We start from the raw sequence: 8,264 nt of genomic DNA on the forward strand, positions 1-8,264 counted from the left end.
TTTTTTAATTTACTTCACGTATTTATTTTAGTGTGTTTTTATAGAAATGTTTTAACAACGTAATAAGGTTAGTATCGTAATTTCTCCTTCTTCTTTATCTTTATTTGTTTTGTGTTCTTTGCATGCATGGTCGAAGGTCACTATTACATAATCTTGAGCCTATAGACCTTGAAATGGATTTGCAACAACAACAAGCACCACAAGAGAGGCCATTTAAGGACTATTTTAGTCCCTTAGCTAATTTGAGCACATCATGTATAAGATACTCAAATGTAGCTGCTAGGAGTTTTGAACTAAAATCTAGTGTGCTAAATTGTCTCCCAACATTTTATAGCCTAGAAAATGAGGACCCATATAATCATTTGAATGATTTTCATGCTGTTTGTCAAACATTTAAATATGAGAATTTTTCAGATGATGATGTTAAACTTAGACTATTCTTATTTTCTTTAAAGGATAGAGCTCGTTCATGGCTTAATACATTGCATGCTAATAGCATTACATCATGGGAACAAATGGTAACAAAATTTTTGAATAAATATTTCACAATGCATAAAACCAATGCTATTCGTGGGGAAATCTCAGAGTTTCCGCAGAGAGATGATGAGTAGTTTTTTGAAACATGGGAGCGATTCAATGGGTTACTTTTGAAGTGTCTACATTATGGGTACGAGAAATGACACCAATGCCAATACTTTTTAGAGGGATTATTGCCGAATGTGCAATAATGACTAATGGCAACAAGTGGAGGAGAGCCAATGTCAAAAAGTGCATCAGAAATTTGGAAATTCTTCCAGTGACAAGCGGATAATTCCCAACAACGGAGTCGATCACTCATGAATACTAAAAGAATTAAGAGAGTAAATGAGGTTCACATTGGCGAGTCAACTTCGGGAATCAAAGAAGTCAAGGAGATGGTTGAAGGTCTTTCTTGACAAATAGCATCGTTAACGACTATTAAATCAACAGACCCACATGACCATGACTCATACTCAGATCAAACCAATGCCATAGGTGTAATGAGAAAACCATCAAATTACAACCCATATTCCAACACATATAACCATGGATGGAGAGACCACCCAAATTTTTCATGGTCTCAAGGATTCAAACAGAATGGACCAGCAGCTCCAGCTCCACCAATGCAACCAATTCCTTAAATTCCTCAAGCCTCTTGGCCCCCATTTAGACCATACATTCAGAACCAGAACTACTCTCAACCCAGACCATGGGAGGATGCATTCCAGAATTTCAAGAATGTTACTCACTCTACGATTGAGCAACAAAACCGCACCATTGATGGATTACGAAATGAGATGAGAGCTGTTGAGTGTTAGAAAATGCATATTTATAAAGGAGAAAACCATCATTTTACATTTCAAGTCTTACTAACAACCTTTACTTTTATGTATTTAACCTTCTTGTGATTTAATTACATGTGTTTTATTTTAATTAAGTATTTTATGTATTTTAGGGGCATTATAGTCATTTCATAATAAAGGAGAGATCAGACGGCAAAACGGACATCACTTTTGAACTCAGGACGGTCGAAAACCTTAGAAGGAGCATAAAAGAAAAAATAGCACTATTCACATGTACGGTACTATTCACGTATACGGTACTGTATACGTTACTGTTCACAGCACTGTTCACATAGACGGATCGATGACGTGGCATTGACCGATGATGTGGCATTGACTGATGAGGTGTCACGATCCTGTTGGACTAAAATTCTTATGTACTGTTGATGGTGACGTGGCAGTATATCAGTGGACGAAAAATCTCGCGTACGGTGCATGCATCACACAGGATTATTTTCAACCAAACCGCGTTACTGTTCATCCAGGTCAAACCGTGTTACTGTTCATCCACGTGGTCAAACCGTGGACTGTTGACTGATGACGTGGCGCAATCTTGAGCGTCCAAACTGTTTTTAATCCGATGGTCATGATTTACTCTATGTATCTATAAAAAGGGGGCCTCCCCCCCTAATTTGATATCTCTGAATCCATTTTTGGACTCCATTTTCTGTAATTCCCTCTCCATCTTGTATTTTCTTCATATTTTAATAAATTCCCATTTTGCCCCTAGTTCAATTATGAGTGGCTAATTTTCTTTCAAGCTTGGGTTGAAGGTGAAGTCTCAACATGTGTCATGGGCTTAATTTGGTAAATTTATTTTCTCTTCCCCTCTAGTTTTTGTGGATGTTTTGACTTCTCGTCGACAAATAATAATAATCTTGTCTAGATACCGCCTTGGTTACACCGGCTCTCTAGTATAAGATTATTATTATTTGGCACGATAAGCCCTTAGCACCATATTGATTAGAGCGTGGTTCATGAGGTGTGGATTCCCCCCTCATGATTTAATTGGCATTAATACGGATTATTTAGTCCATGATGCATGTTGATACGGATCCAGATACCCAAGTATGTCATTTCAATAGATTTCGCTTCAATTTATTCTCGCCATTGCAATTCCAATTTTAGAATCTCAATTCCAATTTTAGGATAATTTAAATCACTTCCACCACAATTTCAACCACTCATTTACAAAATTAATTCTACACATAATTAAAATCCACCTCCTCGTGGGATCGACACTCGTCACCATTGATCTATACTACAATAGATTCGTGCGCTTGCGAGTACATTAAAATTTGCACAACAAGTTTTTGGCGCCGTTGCCGGGGAGGTAAGTAATTTTAATTCATAGAATTAATTTTTGTGAATATTTCCATTTAATTGTTTTCTTGTATTTTTTTTTATTTAAAAAAAAAGTGAATCTATATTTAAAGGTTAGTATTTCTTTTCTTTTTCTCTTCTTTAAAATTCTGTAATTTAATTTTCAATTTATTTTTCTTTGTAATTTTTTTTTGTTTATCTTATTAATTTATTTTTAGTTAATTTATTTCACGTATTTGTTTTTGTGTATTTTTATAGAAAGGTTTTAATAGCGCAATAAGGTTAGTATCGTAATTTCTTCATCTTCTTTATTTTTATTTATTTTGTTCCCATCTTTATTTTTATTTTATTTGTTTTGCATGCATGGTCGTAGGTCATTATTTCCTAATCTTGAACCTATAGACCTTGAACTAGAAAAAACACTTCGCACACAAAAACACATTAAAAATAAATTTGGAATGGATTTACAAGCACCACAAGAGAGGCCATTTAAGGATTATTTCAGTCCTTTAGCTAATTTGAGCACATCATGCATAAGATACCCAAATGTAGCTGCTAGGAGTTTTGAATTAAAACCTAGTGTGCTAAATTGTCTCCCAACATTCTATGGCCTAGAAAATGAGGATCCATATAATCATCTGAATGATTTTCATGCTATTTGTCAAACTTTTAAATACGAGAATTTTTCAGACGATGATGTTAAACTTAGACTATTCCCATTCTCTTTAAAGGATAGAGCTCGCTCATGGCTTAATACATTACCTGCTAATAGCATTTCATCATGGGAACAAATGGTAACTAAATTTTTGAATAAATATTGCCCAGTGCATAAGACCAATGCTATACGCAGGGAAATCTTGGAGTTTACCCAGAGAGAGGACGAGCAATTTTTCGAAACATGGGAGCGATTCAATGGGCTACTCTTGAAGTGTCCACATCATGGGTACGAGAAATGGCACCAATGCCAATACTTTTTGGAGGGATTATTGCCGAATGTGCAAGAATGGCTAATGGCAACAAGTGGAGGAGAGCTAATGTCAAAAAGTGCATCAGAGATTTGGGAATTCTTTCAGCGACAAGCGGATAATTCCCAACAACGGAGTCGATCACTCAGGAATACTAGAAGAATTAAGGGAGTAAATGAGGTTCAAATTGGCGAGTCAACTTCGGGAATCAAAGAAGTCAAGGAGATGGTTGAAGGTCTTGCTCGACAAATAGCATCGTTATCGACTGCTAGATCAACAGAACCACATGACCATGACTCATACTCCGATCAAGCCAATGCCATAGGTGTAATGAGAAAACCATCGAATTATAACCCATACTCCAACACATATAACCCTGGATGGAGAGACCACCCCAATTTTTCATGGTCTCAAGGATTCCAACAGAATAGACCAGCAGCTCCAGCTCCACCAATGCAACCAATTCCTCAAAATCCTCAAGCCTTTCAGCCCCCATTTAAACTATACAATCAAAACCAGAACTACTCACAACCCAGACCATGGGAGGATGCATTCCAGAATTTCAAGAATGTTACTCACTCCACGATTGAGCAACAGAACCGCACCATTGATGGACTACGAAATGAATTGAGAGCGGGCTTCAACTCACAAGCCCAATAAGTTTCAAGCCTCGAGAAGATGGTGGGACAACTTGCTTCTTCAGTTCAGACCTTGGCAATGACTGTTGAGAAAGGCAAGTTTCCAAGTCAACCAGTGCCTAATCCTAAAGGAGTACATGAAGCAAGTACTAGTTCACCACAGCAGCATGGAGAGGTCAAAGCAGTCATGACCTTGAGAAAATGAAAAGAAGTGGACAACAAAGTGGAGATGCCGGTGACAAAAGAAAATCAAATTGTACCTGTGAATGTTGATGACTCATCACCGGAAGAGAGAGAAGAAACCAACCCACGAGAATACATTCCCAAAGCTCCATTTCCTTAGAGGTTAGCTAAAGGCAAAAAGGGAAAATCCACAGGTGAGATTCTCGAAATCTTCAAACAGGTAAGTGTTAACATCCCTTTACTTGATGCTATTAAACAAGTTCCATCTTATGCCAAGTTTCTTAAAGACCTTTGTACAAAAAAAAGAAATATGATTGTTCAAAAGAAGGCATTTTTAACAGAAAACGTTAGTTCTATACTCCAACATAAAATTCCTTTAAAATGCAAAGACCCAGGCTCCCCCACTATCTCATGTAGTATAGGGAACCACACAATTGAGAATGCTTTGTTGGATTTAGGAGCTAGTGTAAATTTGTTGCCTTATTCTGTATTTGTGAAACTTGGACAGGGAGAATTACACCCAACTCCAGTGGTGTTACAGCTTGCAGATCGGTCCACGAAAATACCTCATGGTATTGTGGAGGACGTGCTTATCCAGGTAGACAAGTTCTATTTTCCTGTTGATTTCATTGTAATTGACACTCAACTAATACAGGATTCAAGGAAGCACATCCCCATTATTCTAGGCCGACCTTTCTTGGCAACTGCGGATGCTCACATTCAATGCAGGACTGGAAATATGCAGTTGTCCTTCGGCAACATGACTATGGAACTGAACATCTTCAACATTGCCAAACAACCTCACAATGGAGATGATGGAATTGTTGATGTGGATTTAATAGAAGCATTAATTGATGACACTTTTATTTCAAACCTTAGTGATGATCATTTACAAACATGTTTAACTCACTTTGGTTTTGATTTTGATATTGACAGATCGGTCCAAGAGGTCAACGCCCTACTTGACTTAGCACCATCCATGGACACCAATAAATGGAAGTCAAGAGTTGAACAACTAGTACCATCAGAGAAGAAACTTATCCCATCATCAGAATCACCACCGAAACTCGAGCTCAAACCATTGCCCAACACATTGGAATATGTATTTTTGGGAGAAGAAAGTACTCTGCCGGTAATCATCTCATCATCCCTAAATGACGAACAAAAAGGTAAGTTGTTGGATGTTTTGAAAGAGCACAAAGGGGCATTAGGATGGACCATAGCAGACATTAAAGGTATAAACCCAGTAGATTGCATGCATTACATTCACCTTGATGAAAATGCTAAAACTACTAGGGAGATGCAACGTCGGTTAAATCCTAACATGAAAGAAGTTGTTAGAACTGAAGTCCTTAAGCTATTAGATGCAGGTATCATTTACCCAATTTCTGATAGTTCATGGGTCAGTCTTGTGCAAGTTGTCCCCAAAAAGTCAGGAGTCACAGTAGTTACGAATGTTGATAATGAATTGATACCCACTAGAGTGACTACAAGATGGCGTGTATGCATTGATTATAGGAAGTTGAATTCTGTCACACGTAAAGACCATTTTCCTTTACCATTTATTGATCAAATGCTTGATAGATTAGCAGGTCATGAATTTTATTGCTTTCTAGATGGCTACTCAGGATACAATCAGATCCCCATAGCACCAAAAGATCAGGAGAAAACTACTTTTACTTGCGCTTTTGGCACATTTGCATATAGGAGAATGCCATTTGGATTATGCAATGCACCTGCTACATTTCAACGATACATGTTGAACATTTTTTCTGATATGGTTGAACGATTCCTTGAAGTCTTTATGGATGACTTTTCTGTCTTTGGTGACTCGTTTGATCAATGTTTACATCATCTAACACTAGTTCTGCAGAGATGTATCGAGAAGAACTTGATCTTAAATTGGGAGAACTGTCATTTTATGGTAAAACAAGGTATTGTTCTCGGTCACATCATTTCGAGCAAAGGTATTGAGGTTGACAAAGCCAAGGTGGATCTCATTTCTAATCTTCCTCCACCCAAAACAGTCAAAGAAGTAAGATCTTTCCTTGGGCATGCTGGTTTCTATAGACGTTTCATTAAAGATTTTAGCAAAGTTTCTAGACCCTTATGCAATTTACTTGGTAAGGATGTACCTTTTATCTTTAGTGATTCATGTCTTATGGCGTTTGAAAAATTAAAACAGTTGTTGACATCATCACCCATCATTCAGGCCCCAAACTGGAGCTTACCATTTGAGCTAATGTGTGATGCATCTGATTATGCAGTAGGAGCAGTATTAGGACAAAGAGTTGATCGAATTCCCCACGTTATTTACTATGCTAGTATGACATTAAATGATGCATAGTTGAACTATTCAACTACTGAAAAAGAAATGCTAGCAATAGTGTTTGCATTGGAAAAATTTTGATCATATCTCATTGGTTGTAAAATAATTATATTCACGGATCATGCTGCTCTTAAATATCTTCTCACAAAAAAAGATGCAAAAGCCAGACTAATTCGTTGGGTGTTACTTTTGCAGGAGTTTGACTTGGAATTCAAAGATAAGAAGGCACAGAGAATGTTGTGGCGGACCACCTCTCTCGTCTCTATTTTGACACAATTACAGAATCATTACCATTGAATGAGTCATTTCCAGATGAACAATTAATGAATGTGGAAGTATTACCTTGGTATGCTGATATAGTTAATTATCTTGTTACAGGTAAACTTCCAGAGCATTGGACCAAGCAAGACAAGGCTAAATTCTTTGCAGAAATAAAGAATTTCTTTTGGGATGACCCGTATTTGTTCAAGTATTGTGCAGACCAAATTGTTAGACGATGCGTCCCAGAAAGTGAAATTCCGAATATCCTTTCATTCTGCCATGAACAAGCTTGTGGAGGCCATTTCAGCGCTAAGAAAACAGCGACTAAAGTTTTACAATGTGGTTTTTATTGGCCAACTATATTTCGAGATGCTTACACTTTCTGTTCTTCATGTGATATGTGTCAACGAATGGGGAGCATTACACGAAGGAACATGATGCCATTAAATCCAATTTTAGTGGTTGAGATTTTTAACGTATGGGGTATCGACTTCATGGGACCCTTTCCCCCGTCTTTTGGCCATCAATACATATTGGTTGCTGTTGACTACGTATCGAAATGAGTAAAAGCAATTCCATGTAGGACCAATGATCACAAGGTGGTAATAGCATTTTTGAAAAGCAACATTGTTTCACGCTTTGGATTCCCTCGAGCAATAATCAATGATGGTGGTGCCCACTTTTGTAACAAAGCATTCAAAGCTCTTTTGACAAAGTATTCAATCACACACAAAGTGGCGACTCCGTATCATCCGCAAACCAGTGGCCAAGTTGAGATCTCCAATTGAGAAATAAAGCACATATTAGAAAAAACGGTGAGGCCAGACAGAAAAGATTGGTCATTAAGACTTGATGATGCCTTGTGGGCATATAGAACGGCTTTCAAGACCCCGATTGGGATGTCACCCTACAGGCTAGTGTATGGAAAAGCTTGCCACCTACCTGTGGAACTCGAGCATCGTGCGTATTGGGCCATCAAGAAATTCAATTTTGGCATGTAGCAAGCCAGCTCAGAAAGAAGATTACAGCTGGCAGAACTTAAAGAAATTCGTAATGATGCATACGAAAATGCCAAGATTTACAAGCAAAGAATGAAAGTCTTCCATGATAAGCAAATTATGAGAAAATCGTTCACTCCAGGTCAGAAAGTGCTTTTATTCAATTCTCGCTTGCATCTATTCCCAGGTAAGTTACGCTCTCGTTG

At 37.7% G+C, this 8,264-nt stretch overlaps 1 non-coding gene across 1 annotated transcript; it reads right to left on the reverse strand.

The window, feature by feature from the left end:
• Positions 1-562: 562 nt before the first annotated feature.
• LOC127900187 (small nucleolar RNA R71) lies at positions 563-670 on the reverse strand. Its single transcript, XR_008052201.1, has one exon. It is a non-coding gene; the product is annotated as a small nucleolar RNA R71 (small nucleolar RNA).
• Between the last annotated feature and the right edge of the window lie 7,594 nt (positions 671-8,264).

The sequence above is a fragment of the Citrus sinensis genome, chromosome 9 (assembly GCF_022201045.2).
Source record: "Citrus sinensis cultivar Valencia sweet orange chromosome 9, DVS_A1.0, whole genome shotgun sequence".
Lineage (NCBI taxonomy): Eukaryota > Viridiplantae > Streptophyta > Magnoliopsida > Sapindales > Rutaceae > Citrus > Citrus sinensis.